The 18,365-nt window shown below is 45.5% G+C and overlaps 1 protein-coding gene across 7 annotated transcripts in view; it reads right to left on the minus strand.

Moving 5' to 3' along the window:
• Positions 1-18,365, minus strand: part of LOC118371835 (RNA binding protein fox-1 homolog 3-like) — a 498,524-nt gene that overhangs the window by 114,213 nt on the left and 365,946 nt on the right. The gene's annotated exons all lie outside the window — the stretch shown is intronic.

Genomic DNA, 18,365 nt, shown 5'->3' on the forward strand with positions numbered 1-18,365 from the left:
CTAGTGGGACTGTGGTGTGATCTACACTGTTCAGTGTGATGGTTATACTAGTGGGACTGTGGTGTGATCTACCCTGTTCAGTGGGATGGTAATACTAGTGGGACTGTGGTGTGATCTACCCTGTTCAGTGTTTTCGTTATACGAGTGGGACTGTGTTGTGATCTACCCTGTTCAGTGTGATGGTTATACTAGTGGGACTGTGGTGTGATCTACCCTGTTCAGTGTGATGGTTATACTAGTGGGACTGTGGTGTGATCTACCCTGTTCAGTGTGATGGTTATACTAGTGGGACTGTGGTGTGATCTACCCTGTTCAGTGGGATGGTAATACTAGTGGGACTGTGGTGTGATCTACCCTGTTCAGTGTTTTCGTTATACGAGTGGGACTGTGTTGTGATCTACCCTGTTCAGTGTGATGGTTATACTAGTGGGACTGTGGTGTGATCTACCCTGTTCAGTGTGATGGTTATACTAGTGGGACTGTGGTGTGATCTACCCTGTTCAGTGTGATGGTTATACTAGTGGGACTGTGGTGTGATCTACCCTGTTCAGTGTTTTGGTTATACGAGTGGGACTGTGTTGTGATCTACCCTGTTCAGTGTGATGGTTATACTAGTGGGACTGTGGTGTGATCTACCCTGTTCAGTGTGATGGTTATACTAGTGGGACTGTGGTGTGATCTACCCTGTTCAGTGGGATGGTAATACTAGTGGGACTTTGGTGTGATCTACCCTGTTCAGTGTTTTGGTTATACGAGTGGGACTGTGTTGTGATCTACCCTGTTCAGTGTGATGGTTATACTAGTGGGACTGTGGTGTGATCTACCCTGTTCAGTGTTTTGGTTATACGAGTGGGACTGTGTTGTGATCTACCCTGTTCAGTGTGATGGTTATACTAGTGGGACTGTGGTGTGATCTACCCTGTTCAGTGTTTTGGTTATACTAGTGGGACTGTGGGGTGATCTACACTGTTCAGTGTGATGGTTATACTAGTGGGACTGTGGTGTGATCTACCCTGTTCAGTGTTTTGGTTATACTAGTGGGACTGTGGTGTGATCTACACTGTTCAGTGTGATGGTTATACTAGTGGGACTGTGGTGTGATCTACACTGTTCAGTGTGATGGTTATACTAGTGGGACTGTGGTGTGATCTACACTGTTCAGTGTGATGGTAATGTTAGTGGGACTGTGGTGTGATCTACCCTGTTCAGTGTGATGGTTATACTAGTGGGACTGTGGTGTGATCTACACTGTTCAGTGTTTTGGTTATACTAGTGGGACTGTGGTGTGATCTACACTGTTCAGTGTTTTGGTTATACTAGTGGGACTGTGGTGTGATCTACACTGTTCAGTGTGATGGTTATACTAGTGGGACTGTGGTGTGATCTACACTGTTCAGTGTGATGGTTATACTAGTGGGACTGTGGTGTGATCTACACTGTTCAGTGTTTTGGTTATACTAGTGGGACTGTGGTGTGATCTACACTGTTCAGTGTGATGGTTATACTAGTGGGACTGTGGTGTGATCTACACTGTTCAGTTTGATGGTAATGCTAGTGGGACTGTGGTGTGATCTACCCTGTTCAGTGTGATGGTTATACTAGTGGGACTGTGGTGTGATCTACCCTGTTCAGTGTTTTGGTTATACTAGTGGGACTGTGGTGTGATCTACACTGTTCAGTGTGATGGTTATACTAGTGGGACTGTGGTGTGATCTACACTGTTCAGTGTGATGGTTATACTAGTGGGACTGTGGTGTGATCTACACTGTTCAGTGTTTTGGTTATACTAGTGGGACTGTGGTGTGATCTACACTGTTCAGTGTGATGGTTATACTAGTGGGACTGTGGTGTGATCTACACTGTTCAGTTTGATGGTAATGCTAGTGGGACTGTGGTGTGATCTACCCTGTTCAGTGTGATGGTTATACTAGTGGGACTGTGGTGTGATCTACCCTGTTCAGTGTTTTGGTTATACTAGTGGGACTGTGGTGTGATCTACCCTGTTCAGTGTGATGGTTATACTAGTGGGACTGTGTTGTGATCTACACTGTTTATTGTGATGGTAATATTAGTAGGACTGTGGTGTGATCTACACTGTTCAGTGTTTTGGTTATACTAGTGGGACTGTGTTGTGATCTACACTGTTCCGTGTTTTGTTATACTAGTGGGACTGTGTTGTGATCTACACTGTTCAGTGTGATGGTTATACTAGTGGGACTGTGTTGTGATCTACACTGTTCAGTGTGATGGTTATACTAGTGGGACTGTGGTGTGATCTACCCTGTTCAGTGTTTTGGTTATACTAGTGGGACTGTGGTGTGATCTACCCTGTTCAGTGTGATGGTTATACTAGTGGGACTGTGTTGTGATCTACACTGTTTATTGTGATGGTAATATTAGTAGGACTGTGGTGTGATCTACACTGTTCAGTGTGATGGTTATACTAGTGGGACTGTGGTGTGATCTACACTGTTCAGTGTTTTGGTTATACTAGTGGGACTGTGTTGTGATCTACACTGTTCCGTGTTTTGGTTATACTAGTGGGACTGTGGTGTGATCTACACTGTTCAGTGTGATGGTTATACTAGTGGGACTGTGGTGTGATCTACCCTGTTCAGTGTGATGTTAATGCTAGTGGGACTGTGGTGTGATCTACACTGTTCAGTGTGATGGTTATACTAGTGGGACTGTGGTGTGATCGACCCTGTTCAGTGTGATGGTAATGCTAGTGGGACTGTGGTGTGATCTACCCTGTTCAGTGTGATGTTAATGCTAGTGGGACTGTGGTGTGATCTACACTGTTCAGTGTGATGGTTATACTAGTGGGACTGTGGTGTGATCTACCCTGTTCAGTGGGATGGTAATACTAGTGGGACTGTGGTGTGATCTACCCTGTTCAGTGTTTTCGTTATACGAGTGGGACTGTGTTGTGATCTACCCTGTTCAGTGTGATGGTTATACTAGTGGGACTGTGGTGTGATCTACCCTGTTCAGTGTGATGGTTATACTAGTGGGACTGTGGTGTGATCTACCCTGTTCAGTGTGATGGTTATACTAGTGGGACTGTGGTGTGATCTACCCTGTTCAGTGGGATGGTAATACTAGTGGGACTGTGGTGTGATCTACCCTGTTCAGTGTTTTCGTTATACGAGTGGGACTGTGTTGTGATCTACCCTGTTCAGTGTGATGGTTATACTAGTGGGACTGTGGTGTGATCTACCCTGTTCAGTGTGATGGTTATACTAGTGGGACTGTGGTGTGATCTACCCTGTTCAGTGTGATGGTTATACTAGTGGGACTGTGGTGTGATCTACCCTGTTCAGTGTTTTGGTTATACGAGTGGGACTGTGTTGTGATCTACCCTGTTCAGTGTGATGGTTATACTAGTGGGACTGTGGTGTGATCTACCCTGTTCAGTGTGATGGTTATACTAGTGGGACTGTGGTGTGATCTACCCTGTTCAGTGGGATGGTAATACTAGTGGGACTTTGGTGTGATCTACCCTGTTCAGTGTTTTGTTATACGAGTGGGACTGTGTTGTGATCTACCCTGTTCAGTGTGATGGTTATACTAGTGGGACTGTGGTGTGATCTACCCTGTTCAGTGTTTTGGTTATACGAGTGGGACTGTGTTGTGATCTACCCTGTTCAGTGTGGTGGTTATACTAGTGGGACTGTGGTGTGATCTACCCTGTTCAGTGTTTTGGTTATACCAGTGGGACTGTGGTGTGATCTACACTGTTCAGTGTGATGGTTATACTAGTGGGACTGTGGTGTGATCTACCCTGTTCAGTGTTTTGGTTATACTAGTGGGACTGTGGTGTGATCTACACTGTTCAGTGTGATGGTTATACTAGTGGGACTGTGGTGTGATCTACACTGTTCAGTGTGATGGTTATACTAGTGGGACTGTGGTGTGATCTACACTGTTCAGTGTGATGGTAATGTTAGTGGGACTGTGGTGTGATCTACCCTGTTCAGTGTGATGGTTATACTAGTGGGACTGTGGTGTGATCTACACTGTTCAGTGTTTTGTTATACTAGTGGGACTGTGGTGTGATCTACACTGTTCAGTGTTTTGGTTATACTAGTGGGACTGTGGTGTGATCTACACTGTTCAGTGTTTTGGTTATACTAGTGGGACTGTGGTGTGATCTACACTGTTCAGTGTGATGGTTATACTAGTGGGACTGTGGTGTGATCTACACTGTTCAGTGTTTTGGTTATACTAGTGGGACTGTGGTGTGATCTACACTGTTCAGTGTGATGGTTATACTAGTGGGACTGTGGTGTGATCTACACTGTTCAGTGTTTTGGTTATACTAGTGGGACTGTGGTGTGATCTACACTGTTCAGTGTTTTGGTTATACTAGTGGGACTGTGGTGTGATCTACACTGTTCAGTGTGATGGTTATACTAGTGGGACTGTGGTGTGATCTACACTGTTCAGTGTGATGGTTATACTAGTGGGACTGTGGTGTGATCTACACTGTTCAGTGTTTTGTTATACTAGTGGGACTGTGGTGTGATCTACACTGTTCAGTGTGATGGTTATACTAGTGGGACTGTGGTGTGATCTACACTGTTCAGTTTGATGGTAATGCTAGTGGGACTGTGGTGTGATCTACCCTGTTCAGTGTGATGGTTATACTAGTGGGACTGTGGTGTGATCTACCCTGTTCAGTGTTTTGGTTATACTAGTGGGACTGTGGTGTGATCTACCCTGTTCAGTGTGATGGTTATACTAGTGGGACTGTGTTGTGATCTACACTGTTTATTGTGATGGTAATATTAGTAGGACTGTGGTGTGATCTACACTGTTCAGTGTGATGGTTATACTAGTGGGACTGTGGTGTGATCTACACTGTTCAGTGTTTTGGTTATACTAGTGGGACTGTGTTGTGATCTACACTGTTCCGTGTTTTGGTTATACTAGTGGGACTGTGTTGTGATCTACACTGTTCAGTGTGATGGTTATACTAGTGGGACTGTGTTGTGATCTACACTGTTCAGTGTGATGGTTATACTAGTGGGACTGTGGTGTGATCTACACTGTTCAGTGTGATGGTTATACTAGTGGGACTGTGGTGTGATCTACACTGTTCAGTGTGATGGTTATACTAGTGGGACTGTGGTGTGATCTACCCTGTTCAGTGTGATGTTAATGTTAGTGGGACTGTTGTGTGATCTACACTGTTCAGTGTGATGGTTATACTAGTGGGACTGTGGTGTGATCGACCCTGTTCAGTGTGATGGTAATGCTAGTGGGACTGTGGTGTGATCTACCCTGTTCAGTGTGATGTTAATGCTAGTGGGACTGTGGTGTGATCTACACTGTTCAGTGTGATGGTTATACTAGTGGGACTGTGGTGTGATCTACCCTGTTCAGTGGGATGGTAATACTAGTGGGACTGTGGTGTGATCTACCCTGTTCAGTGTTTTGGTTATACGAGTGGGACTGTGTTGTGATCTACCCTGTTCAGTGTGATGGTTATACTAGTGGGACTGTGGTGTGATCTACCCTGTTCAGTGTGATGGTTATACTAGTGGGACTGTGGTGTGATCTACCCTGTTCAGTGTGATGGTTATACTAGTGGGACTGTGGTGTGATCTACCCTGTTCAGTGTTTTGGTTATACGAGTGGGACTGTGTTGTGATCTACCCTGTTCAGTGTGATGGTTATACTAGTGGGACTGTGGTGTGATCTACCCTGTTCAGTGTGATGGTTATACTAGTGGGACTGTGGTGTGATCTACCCTGTTCAGTGGGATGGTAATACTAGTGGGACTGTGGTGTGATCTACCCTGTTCAGTGTTTTGGTTATACGAGTGGGACTGTGTTGTGATCTACCCTGTTCAGTGTGATGGTTATACTAGTGGGACTGTGGTGTGATCTACCCTGTTCAGTGTTTTGGTTATACGACGAGTGGGACTGTGTTGTGATCTACCCTGTTCAGTGTGATGGTTATACTAGTGGGACTGTGGTGTGATCTACCCTGTTCAGTGTTTTGGTTATACTAGTGGGACTGTGGGGTGATCTACACTGTTCAGTGTGATGGTTATACTAGTGGGACTGTGGTGTGATCTACCCTGTTCAGTGTTTTGGTTATACTAGTGGGACTGTGGTGTGATCTACACTGTTCAGTGTGATGGTTATACTAGTGGGACTGTGGTGTGATCTACACTGTTCAGTGTGATGGTTATACTAGTGGGACTGTGGTGTGATCTACACTGTTCAGTGTGATGGTAATGTTAGTGGGACTGTGGTGTGATCTACCCTGTTCAGTGTGATGGTTATACTAGTGGGACTGTGGTGTGATCTACACTGTTCAGTGTTTTGGTTATACTAGTGGGACTGTGGTGTGATCTACACTGTTCAGTGTTTTGGTTATACTAGTGGGACTGTGGTGTGATCTACACTGTTCAGTGTTTTGGTTATACTAGTGGGACTGTGGTGTGATCTACACTGTTCAGTGTGATGGTTATACTAGTGGGACTGTGGTGTGATCTACACTGTTCAGTGTTTTGGTTATACTAGTGGGACTGTGGTGTGATCTACACTGTTCAGTGTGATGGTTATACTAGTGGGACTGTGGTGTGATCTACACTGTTCAGTGTTTTGGTTATACTAGTGGGACTGTGGTGTGATCTACACTGTTCAGTGTGATGGTTATACTAGTGGGACTGTGGTGTGATCTACACTGTTCAGTGTTTTGGTTATACTAGTGGGACTGTGGTGTGATCTACACTGTTCAGTGTTTTGGTTATACTAGTGGGACTGTGGTGTGATCTACACTGTTCAGTGTGATGGTTATACTAGTGGGACTGTGGTGTGATCTACACTGTTCAGTGTGATGGTTATACTAGTGGGACTGTGGTGTGATCTACACTGTTCAGTGTTTTGGTTATACTAGTGGGACTGTGGTGTGATCTACACTGTTCAGTGTGATGGTAATGCTAATGGGACTGTGGTGTGATCTACACTGTTCAGTGTGATGGTTAACAAACAATACTCGCGCGCATACACCACGGCCCTCCCGTGTGCTGTGGTGGGCTGCTAGCTACTCAGCCTACTGTGTCTGTGTGATATCCAATGCCTGCCTGACTGTCAACCCTCTGTAATTTGGGCCACAATTCATCGCATGACAGATGAATATTTTAATTGTACGCTGACCTTGATGAAATTAATGGATGCTATATTTCAAATAGGAGTCCAAGGGGTGATATAGGGAGAGTGTGTGTGCGTGTGTGTGTGTGTGTGTGTGTGTGTGTGTGTGTGTGTGTGTGTGTGTGTGTGTGTGTGTGCGTGCGTGCGTGCGTGCGTGCGTGCGTGCGTGCGTGCGTGCGTGGGTGGGTGGGTGGTGTGTGTGTGTGTGTGTGTGTGTGTGTGTGTGTGTGTGTGTGTGTGTGTGTGTGTGTGTGTGTGTGTGTGTGTGTGTGTGTGTGTGTGTGTGTGTGTGTGTGTGTGTGTGTGTGTGTGTGCTGGTGGAAGTCTTTCTCCACATGTCAGATTGAGTGTGTTAAATGTCCTAGTGGAATCCTCCATCTTAGAGCCTTAGTGGCGGTTTTCATACTGCCAAGCTCAGAACATCCCTACTCTTGGTTCAATCCACAGCTGTTTACCAAGTCTTATTGCGAAGATGTACGTAGAAATGGAAGGGAGAACCTAATCTGTGCGTGGGTGCCACGGTATGCTTGTTCAGTATGGCTATTCATGGCTGGGACACGAACATCAAATCCCCAGAGAATACAAGATGAGATGTGTTTATACAGGGATTTTGGTTTGGGATTTTTACAATTGGATATGAAACCTATTGTCAAAAAGTGCACTGAGGGTTTTTTGTAGAAAAAAATTTGTTGGGGAAAACGAACTCAATATACCTAAAAGTGACTAAAACCAAATCAAAACTGTGTAGAAATGATAATGAACCTAGATTCATACAGTTTCTTGACTGTGTTCATAAAATCATCAAAACCAAAAGCTAGACAGTCAGGAAGCATCCAAAATTCCAAAAACGATGGATAGATGACTATCTTTTGCCATTTTCCATTCGGCCCTCAGGACCTTGCTAAAGAGCAAAATGAGTTTGACACCCCTGCTCTACGTTGTTGTTGCGCTCTACTGTACATGCATACTGTCCACAATACCTCAGCATGGTGCAATGGCTAGTAAAGTAGAGGTGGGTGGGGTTATGGAAACAGAAATGATTCCATTCATATTGGTGTTAGCAGAGTGGTCCGTCTCTCCCTCCCCTTTCTCTTCCTCTCTGCAGGTCTTACTGAGAGCGGTCTAGCATGGAGTGGGCTAGTTTTTTCTTCTATCCTTCACAAAAGGCTTAGAGGGTGTTCTCTTTCAAAGGTTAAAAATGGGCCAGGCCAACCTTGGTTCTCCATGCTTGTAAACGCTGCTGAAGGATTCCTGTTTAGTCTTGACCACGGGGGAAGCCTCTCTATCTATATAATGCTCAGCCATAGGCCTGCATTCTAACTCAACGTTCAGTTACCGACCACACCTGCTCATATGCAAGTCCATGAGTCTGAGGCGCCAACCTTTAGAATGGTACGCTGCCATTGTAAAACACCAGGGCCCAGATGGATTATGCCCTCAGCCACATGAGCGGCTGCTCATGTGTAAACCAGCCTAACTTCCTGCATCGGCTCACCAGATCCCAATGCCTTAGAGGTCCGAGCGAACATACTACAGCCTGTTTAACAGTAGCTTCACAACAATCCCCCTGTCCCACCATTCTCTCAGAGAGATTTTTTAACTGTCTGGATTCTGTTGCTGATTGCCTCTGAACGTGGTGTTGATTAAAAAGTCAGCATTGTTCAGCCTTTCTTGTTATCTCTTTTTTGTAGATCCTGGGAGTACAAACAGCTCAATAGACTGCGTGTGAAAGTGCTTCGCCGCCAGCGTCTGACGAGGGACTGTGCTGGAGAGGCAGGGCCTAGTGCACCGTACGGGGCTCCTGGAATCCAATAAAGTTCTTTATTCCAGGGCTGGGCTGGGCTGGGGCCGACGTGGAGCTAATCTTTGATCTGAGCTAGGAAGCGGAGGGCTCTGGAGTGGGCCGCGCTGGCCCATTATTTATGGGAACATCAAAGGCCTGCACTGATCACACTTGTGTCTCTTATCTGGCAAAGAAGAAGCAGCCACAACAACAAAACGTGACTGGGAGGAAAGCATAATAACGAGCGTGTGTAAAAAGGTAGGGACAAAGGAAGGAGTGAGCGAATGTTTGAAACAGCAGAGGAGGATGGAAGGGGCTCAGGGGGAGATCCCCAGATTAGGATTGATCAGACCCGGGGTATGTGGGCCATCCGCCTGGGAACACCGCCCGCGGCTCCGTCCGAGAACATATCGGACCTCAAGCGGATCAGAGCCGCTCCTCCCATCCTCTCTCTGTTCCCATGGAAGTGAGATTGCCAATGTCAGGGAGCCCCACTCCCTCCCCCGTCCTCCTGTCTCCCCCCCTGCCTCCCACTACCACCACCACCACCACCTCCACATCAGAAATGTGACTGGCCTCAAACTGCTGACTTGCTCACAGTCCATTGAGTTTCCTCTCCTTATCAAATTACAGCCACCTCAATAACCCACTCGCTGCAGCATGCCGGAAGAAATGAGGTTTCTCCACCGCCCGCCCGCCCCTGGCACTGCTCTCCTTCTCCTTCTCCCGCTTTCTTTCTTTCGCATAAAAAAAAGAAAACGCAAACAGGGTTGGGGGGGAAGGTGCGTGTGTAGATTTGAGTGTGTGTGTGTGTGTGTGTGTGTGTGTGTGTGTGTGTGTGTGTGTGTGTGTGTGTGTGTGTGTGTGTGTGTGTGTGTGTGTGTGTGTGTGTGTGTGTGTGTGTGTGTGTGTGTGTGTGTGTGTTTGATGGCCCATCGACTGCACATTGCTGATTTGCAGACTTGGGCCATTGTCCAGATGGTGGGCGGGGACGTTTTTACTTCCACCCTGACGACTGCTCAGTCACGGCAGCCTGCTGAGACCCCAGCATCCCCCTCGCCTAGCGCATAGCGCCCAGGGGCCAGGATTATCTGTCCTGGGTCACTGCCCCCTCTGTGCCACCAGTACCCAAACACCCCATACTGGACTGTACCTCTGTCCCCCCCAGTGTAGAGCCTCTCCCTGCCTTCTCCCTACAGTAACAAGACATCACCTGGTATTTACAGTTCCTCCCATGTGATGAGAGCTTTGGGAGACCGTCGGAACAGGCCAGGCAAGGTCATCCGTCTCACTCTGGCTCGTTGTGCAGCGCAGAGTTGCAGTTATTACAACGTCACAATGAAAAGACTCATCCCTTGGTCAGCTGTCTAACAGTCTGATGGATGTCATTTAACCTTCAATTGCAGCTGCTTCCGGCTTTAGACACCAGTAAATACACCACAGAGGAAAGTTGAAAATAAATTCCCATCATGCCCCAACTCCCATTTTCTCTTCTCTCTCCATGCCGGTGACACGTCACCTTCTAGGAGTTAAATGATTTATTTTTAACCTCAACATCAATCATGTTTACTTCTAATTGGCCCAGATGTATGTATGCAAATGAGGGTTGGGGCTACATTTACAGGAACCCGGTGCATGGTCCCCTCTTCCTCGAATATGAATTAACATCAATATTTATCTTACTCCTATTATGTAATTTCCTCCACATTCACATGCTAATTGTTGCAATTAGCATTAAATAAGAGCCCCAGTTCAGAGGGAATAACCTGCTGGTGAGCACTTACACTGACGCAGTGAGTAGTCACCTGCTCTCACACACACACCGACACAGAGAGAGGGGGAGAGGGGGAACGAGAGGAGAGGGGGAATGAGAGGAGAGGCAGGAGAGAGATCGAGCAAAAAGAGAAAGAGCAACAAAGAGTGATTTCTTTCTCCAGATAAAACTCTTAGAAGATTCAGATTGTACAGTTTACAGCTTGTGTTCGAGGGGCTCTCCGGTAAACAAAATCAAAAAGACAGGTACAGATAAAAAATAAACGTTGGACCTAAATCATTTGATGAACGCGCAAACAATGGCGTGTGCCGCGTGGAACATGAAAGCTTAACCGAGTGCCAGTGCCAGTTACCAGAGAGGCTGGCTTCGACATGCTCTGCCTTCCCCAAGTTTATTGGAGATGACGTGTGTGTGTCAGTGACAGTGAATGTCCATGTTGAAGGGGAGTAGATTAGATCAAGTCCCCTGTGAAACAGCCTTGTCTGCTTCCATTGAGCATCCTGTCTCGTTAAAGAAACAGGTATGTCTGGCCAATAAGCAGGTGTGCTGACATCAGAGGTGTGTTGGGAATACCGGAGCTGATTGTAAAAACCTATAGAGTATTCTTCAAACACAAACCCTATTTGACTGACTTACAGGTATCACTGGGTATCCGTGGGTAAAGTCTTCCATGAAGATCAAGTGAGTGATGACTGCAATCTTCAGGTCCACTGGTTCTACATACAGTACCAGGCTTGGTGCTCAGTCCCCTATGGGATGTTCTGTCTTTGTGTGAACAGAATGGTAGTGGGAGCGAGAGTGTGAAGATGTGATTGAAGATGGAGCAGACCTCACTGGTTCCAGCCACTACTTCTCCAGCCCAAACAAGAGGCCAAAGCTTACCCAATAAAGGAGAGGAGCTCACTGGTTCCAGCCACTACTTCGCCAGCCCAAACAAGAGGCCAAAGCTTACCCAATAAAGGAGAGGAGCTCACTGGTTCCAGCCACTACTTCTCCAGCCCAAACAAGAGGCCAAAGCTTACCCAATAAAGGAGAGGAGCTCACTGGTTCCAGCCACTACTTCTCCAGCCCAAACAAGAGGCCAAAGCTTACCCAATAAAGGAGAGGAGCTCACTGGTTCCAGCCACTACTTCTCCAGCCCAAACAAGAGGCCAAAGCTTACCCAATAAAGGAGAGGAGCTCACTGGTTCCAGCCACTACTTCTCCAGCCCAAACAAGAGGCCAAAGCTTACCCAATAAAGGAGAGGAGCTCACTGGTTCCAGCCACTACTTCTCCAGCCCAAACAAGAGGCCAAAGCTTACCCAATAAAGGAGAGGAGCTCACTGGTTCCAGCCACTACTTCTCCAGCCCAAACAAGAGGCCAAAGCTTACCCAATAAAGGAGAGGAGCTCACTACTTTAACTGAGTTGGGAAGTGCCACAACCCTGGAAACACACTCAAACTCTCCTCATCGAATCACCCCACAATTTAGGGAAGTGAATTCAGACCTTCATTGGAAAACGAAAACAGAGCGCTGGTGAATATAGCGTGTTCAAAACAACAGGGATAATTAAATAAATGAAAAAGTGAATAAATCATGTTTTCCCTATTCTACCACTCCTGGGCAATATCAATGTGTTTGAAATGCGAAGCTGCAATTTGCCAGCCAACAACACACAGTGAGTGTAGAATAATACATGTGAAACATCGACCAACATAACAGTAGCGGCCCTCAGCTAACTTACTCTATACTGTAACTTAGATTGTCTTTTTCCCTATATCGTGGTGGGCATAGCTCTCTGAGGGAAAAGCCCCTTCACACAAATCACACAGAAATATACATCTAAAATCCTGCAGCCTTTGATCTGCCTTCATACAGTATAATCAGAGGAGCCCATGACCTTTGCTGACACAGTAGTACAATACTTCACTACAACAAGGCCTTATGGGGGTTTAGTAGTACAGTTTCACACACAGCAGTGCATCAGCTTGATGTAATGTTGTTTCCATCTCTTCATCTCTGCCTAATGGTACTGCCTGGACCCCCCAATAAAGAGCCTGAAACTTAATCTAGCACCAGAGGGAAAAAAATGTATCGCAAAATCATCAGAAGCATTGTTTACAGACCAAAGGAAAGTGAAAATAAATTCTCAAATGAGTGTTGCTGGTGCAGCCGTCTATAAATCGAGCAGAAGCTGGGCTGCTGTCTTAAAGTGGATGGAGGGAGCTAGGCTCTGAAGTGGAAGTGCAGGTGGAGATGGATACGGTGGCACACTGGCTGTCTTACGCACAGAAACCTCCCTCGTAAAGTATGTTGAGGAATGGAGAATTTATGAGGCACAGATATCTCACTCCCGGCCTATCATTTCCATGACACTGTCACCGTAATTCTCTCCAAAACTGCCCAAACCCATAGATAAAAATGGCCATCGCAGTCAGAGATGAAAGAGAGAGGAAAAAGGAGAAAAAGGAAGAGAGGAGAGAGTGAGAGAGAGAGGTTAGGGCTTGCCTTACCTATCTGAAGCACCTACTCTCTGCCAGGTTGGAAATGACAGAAAGACACACAAGCTCCATAAACAAGCGGAGAGTTGTGAATATTAGAAAATGTCCTGTCTATTTTGCTTACAGTCAAGGAATGTGAGGAATTTTGGTCAATTGGAAGATGAGGCAAATTGCTGTTTGTACAGCATAAGAAGTCTCCATCCATCCCCTTTTACCTTTGAGATGTGTGTGTTACAGAGGAGATTTGGGGTGTTTTTAGAGCCCTATCATAGAGTAGGTGGAGTACACTAGAGTGTATTAGTGAGGGCAGTGCTGCCCTGCGAGATTGGATTCTCACCCATGAAATGTAAGCACACAGAAAACTCTCGGCAGCAACAACCTCCAATTTACGCAGCAATTTTCCACTCGCTCTCGACAGAGCTAAATCGCATTTGTCTCCCTCGCATTGATACCACTCTGCCCTAGAATTTCATTCACATTCAGTTAATTAGCACTTCCTCTCCAAGCACCAGAAAGAGCAATCATTGGAAAAAATGAGCAGAGTAATTTATTACAGTTTATTACAGTTCATTGAGAGAGCCAGAATGCCGAGGATATCAGACTGATTACTCACGTTAGCACTGATAGTGGTCTGCCTGACAAAACAAAGTTATTTACAATACAAAAACAGTTGGCTTGGTAAATTAGGCCTTTCTCCGCATGACAATATCTCCTCTGACTGCGCTGCTTCAACGTTTTCTTGGTGAAAGTGGTGTCTTTCAGCCTTTACGACCCTCTTTGAAAACGTTAATTACTACTCATTACTTGCTACTGCTAAATGCTAACAATGTGGAGTTACAAGTCCGATTCATTAAATTAGAAGCAAAGGTCTGAGCAGTGGTGAGAAATGGGAAATATCTGCTTGTTCAGAGAGAGTGACTCCATAGTAGCTCATCTCTCCTAACATGAATAGCAGAAAGTGTAGAGAAGCCGTGAGGGAGATGACAGCTGGTACTGACCCCACCTCCAACAGTCCCCCTGGAGACATGCAGCACATGATCACTCCTATATTCTCCCAAGGACATGCTGTACTAATATGGGACTCAGACACAGACAGACTCTCTCACTCACACGCACACTGATTTACATTCATCTGAATCGCATACGAACACACACATGGGTGCATTTATCCATGCATAAATGCATGTGCAAAAAACCTATAAAGCATATGGCCTACACACACACACACACACACACACACACACACACACACACACACACACACACACACACACACACACACACACACACACACACACACACACACACACACACGGCACGTAGAGGCAGTAATTTGTAAGTTCCATTTTTTAAGGCACCACAGCAGTGGTCCTGTGGGACCTAATAAAACCTCCTAAGCACATGGGGAGGAACCCCGAGGCGATGCTCTTTCCCACACAGCTCACCTTGATAGATGATTGGAGAGAAACACAGAGGCGTGCTCCACTAACAAACTGCTGCAAGACAAAACAACCAGATTTAGGCTCTCAACGAAATGGAGACAGACGGGGAAGGAGGCCACTGATTTGGGGGAAATTACACAAACTTCTTCACACCTTTTGAGGTGATTATCCAACTAGTGGAGAGTAATGAACCTCATTCCTGTTCAGTTGCCCGCCAGGAAAGAAGAAGCGTGTGAGCGTTTGTTTTGTCTATTCAACACATAGGAGGAAGGTGTATAACAGCCCACTTGTTATTCTAATAACCATCTAACGGTGATTTGTTTGGTATGTGAGTGTTGACAGGAGAGGCAGAGATGTGATGAGAATTAAAGGTATTACTTCATATTAACTTTAGGCTTTAAAAAAAGAATGTGGCGTAACTGACAATTCAGTCCCACCTCTGAAAAATAAAAAAGATTACAATAAAAGGGCTCATTTGATTTGAAGAAACAAAAGCAATTATAAATGTGCCTGCTAGAGGTCATCTATGTGGTATGTGCCGGGTGGCACACTCCTCCCCCTCACTTTCATTTCCAAATACCTTTGGACTTTTTCACAGAGAACTTAAAATCAATTTCAAGCCCCATTTATTTTTATACACCAGAACATGTTGAACCACAACAGTATAGTTCAAATATTGATCTTCTTTAGAGGATGACCCCTGGTGCCTTTTAATAGTAATATATACAGTTACCGGCTTCCAAATGAGAAGCTAGCCACGGCAATATTGCAAGTCGAGGGAGAAATAAATATTTAAAAATCATTGAGAACTACTACAAAGTGTCTCTGATATGATAAATGATTTCCTCAAGCAGCAGTCACACTGGTGATGATAATGACCTTTTGAAAAACAACATTTCAGTGTTTACCTAGAGAACTATTTTTCACGAGCCCCGTCTAACTGACAGAGGAAAAACAGCTTGGCCGGAAGGGAAGGAGCACGAGGAGGAACGGAGAAACCGGTAATAATGCTTTGCTGTTCACCACTGCCATTAAGCAGGGTGGTGATAAAAAGGTGGTGGCTTTAATAGCAGGTGATGGCTGTTTCACTTCTATGGTCACTCTGTTAACTCAGCACACAATATATTATGTCTCATTTGAGAGGATCCAGCTGAGAGGAGGAGGCTTGAAGGACAGTATGAGAGTGACTCTACATTATAAACATAATAATCACAGCTGGCTAAGTTACTGCAGTAAAGAAATAATTGGAGTCAAGCTGCTCGGGCTGCTTAAGCATTTTACTGAGCCATTCAGAGAAACAGAAAACCTCAGGATAGATTATATTTCCGTAAAAACAGTCACCCATACCAACATAGTTCTAATGGATTTTCACAGAGGGGTTATCATCCTCCCTGTTTTATCCCTGTGTGTGTGTGAAAGAGAGGGAGATAGAGAGAGCTCCTGCAGACAAGGAGGCATTGTGTCGCGTCTCTCGTCTCGTTCCCCTCTCGCTGCCCCCTCAGCCTGCTCCGCTCGCGGTCTCTCTTTAGCTAAAGGAGTGCTCAAGCGGACGTAATGGTGGCGATTGCAAAACCAAGCGAATACTCTTGAGCTGTATTAAATCTCTGCATAGAGAATGAGGCCACTGAGATACAGGGTTGACGAGACTCACGTTCACTTCCCTTTTTGATCACAGGCTGCTCCTATAATAGTCCTGTGATAATAGTTGTAAAATGCACATGGTGGCATGTATTGGTGTCGCTCCCAATAAAACATTAAAATACTGCATTATACTTTCTTTAAATGAGGAGAAAAATTCTGTTATGATTCTGGGATCTGGGATCAGTTTTCCTGAGACAGTGAATATTTGACATGAATAGTGATTAAAAGCTCAATTAAATGATGTGTCATGCTACAAAATAAATCTGGATGAATTACTGGAGGGTGAAGATATCCACAACAGCACTTTGTTTTCAGGAAGTGCAGTATATTAGCATCAGAAGCACTGTGCATGCTAATCACATGACACTGTAGGCTATGCATATAGAAAGCTTGGTCAACTCCAGGCTAATGGGTACCATTAATGACTGGAGATGTTTAGCATTATCGGCTAAATGTAAATATAAATGTATTAATGCACTGCACCCCACTCTAATGTTAAGTACACATTCTCCTGTGAAACATTGTGAATCGACACAAATCCTTCCCCCCCAAAGAGACAGAACCCTCAAACTCCCACAATACGGCTTCATGCATGTGTAAATCTATTGAACTGTTTGTGACATTCTTCTTTGTGGGGAGGAAATGTAATTTGGTTCCATTTACAGCGGTCTAACAGAGTAAGTCGGTAGGTAGCCTTAAGAGAACTACTAGTCACAGGGAGGGAGTGTGGTGTGACTGGCATCCCCTCTGAAGAACTAGGCAGCCCTCACTCTGCTCAGCTCACACACCAAATGACATTTCAACATAAACGACTGAGTTGTGGTTTACAATTCTCCTCCAGAGCGGCGAGGAAAAGTGAGAAAACATTTCAATCAGTCCCCTCCGCTTTTGTTCTGCTGTTATGAATTTGCTGTTTAAGGGACAAAACAGCTGAATGGCAGAGAGAGAGAGAGAGAGAGAGAGAGAGAGAGAGAGAGAGAGAGAGAGAGAGAGAGAGAGAGAGAGAGAGAAAGAGAGAGAGAGAGAGAGAGAGAGAGAGAGAGAGAGAGAGAGAGAGAGAGAGAGAGAGAGAGAGAGAAAGAGAGAGAGAGAGAGAGAGAGAGAGAGAGAGAGAGAGAGAGAGAGAGAGAGAGAGAGAGAGAGAGAGAGAGAGGGCCTCCATAGCAATAATCTTAGGCAAAATACACAATGAAACGTATTCCCTGCCAATGAAATAGCGTTTGAAGTTTTTGAATTGAGTTTGATTGAATCAAAGTGAATTGCGTTGCATCAAATTGACCGCATTAAGGCGTCAAGCCCAGCTTTCTTGGTGACAAAATGAAATGATTTAAAATGCTATGAATGCATTTCGAATTTATGAAACAGAAGATGGAAATATAAAATAACTTGTCAATGGATATAAAAAAAAAGTGGAAAGGTGTCGTAAACAGTCCTTCCCTTCTCCAGGCCCTCTCGTATCTTCAAAGAATACCGGGTCCAGCTTTAACAGGAACCATTTAACCATAAAGGCCATGTACACTGAGGGTCTCATTCAGCTTCGCGCCTAAAGAGACAACAATTCTCAGTTAACCTTTCCCCATGAGGTCAGTGGAGGGGGAGAACCCAGCCCCCCTGCCTCCTCCACACTCTCATTCCAAAGCCCAAAGAGGCTGTGGCTCATTTCTCAAACCCATCTCCCATGCACCCACACAGCCCATGTAGGAACAGAAACCTATTGGCCCCCAGTTACAGACATCGTCTCCATTTACAGCTGTCAATAGTACAGCTTGGCCTACAATAATTATCCCCTAGAAAGGCCCTGTCTCTTCACCGTTAGAATTAGCCCTGTCCCTGGAGACCTGGAACCTGAAACTCCCATACTGTCAGATACTGCACCCCCCCCCCGGGCAAAACAGCCTCTCACTGGGGAGGCGGTGGAGGATGAAGGACTGAACCGAGGGGGAGGGATACAGGGATGCAAAGATAGATAAAGTGGTTTATTCCCAGTTCTCTCCACATCCCTTCGTCCCCGGCCTCTGTCTTCCCTCCACTCCCGGCTGTGTAGAAGGGATCACAGTGTTGACGCAGGCAGGAGTCG

The sequence above is a fragment of the Oncorhynchus keta genome, chromosome 32, assembly GCF_023373465.1.
Source record: "Oncorhynchus keta strain PuntledgeMale-10-30-2019 chromosome 32, Oket_V2, whole genome shotgun sequence".
Taxonomy (NCBI): Eukaryota; Metazoa; Chordata; class Actinopteri; order Salmoniformes; family Salmonidae; genus Oncorhynchus; species Oncorhynchus keta.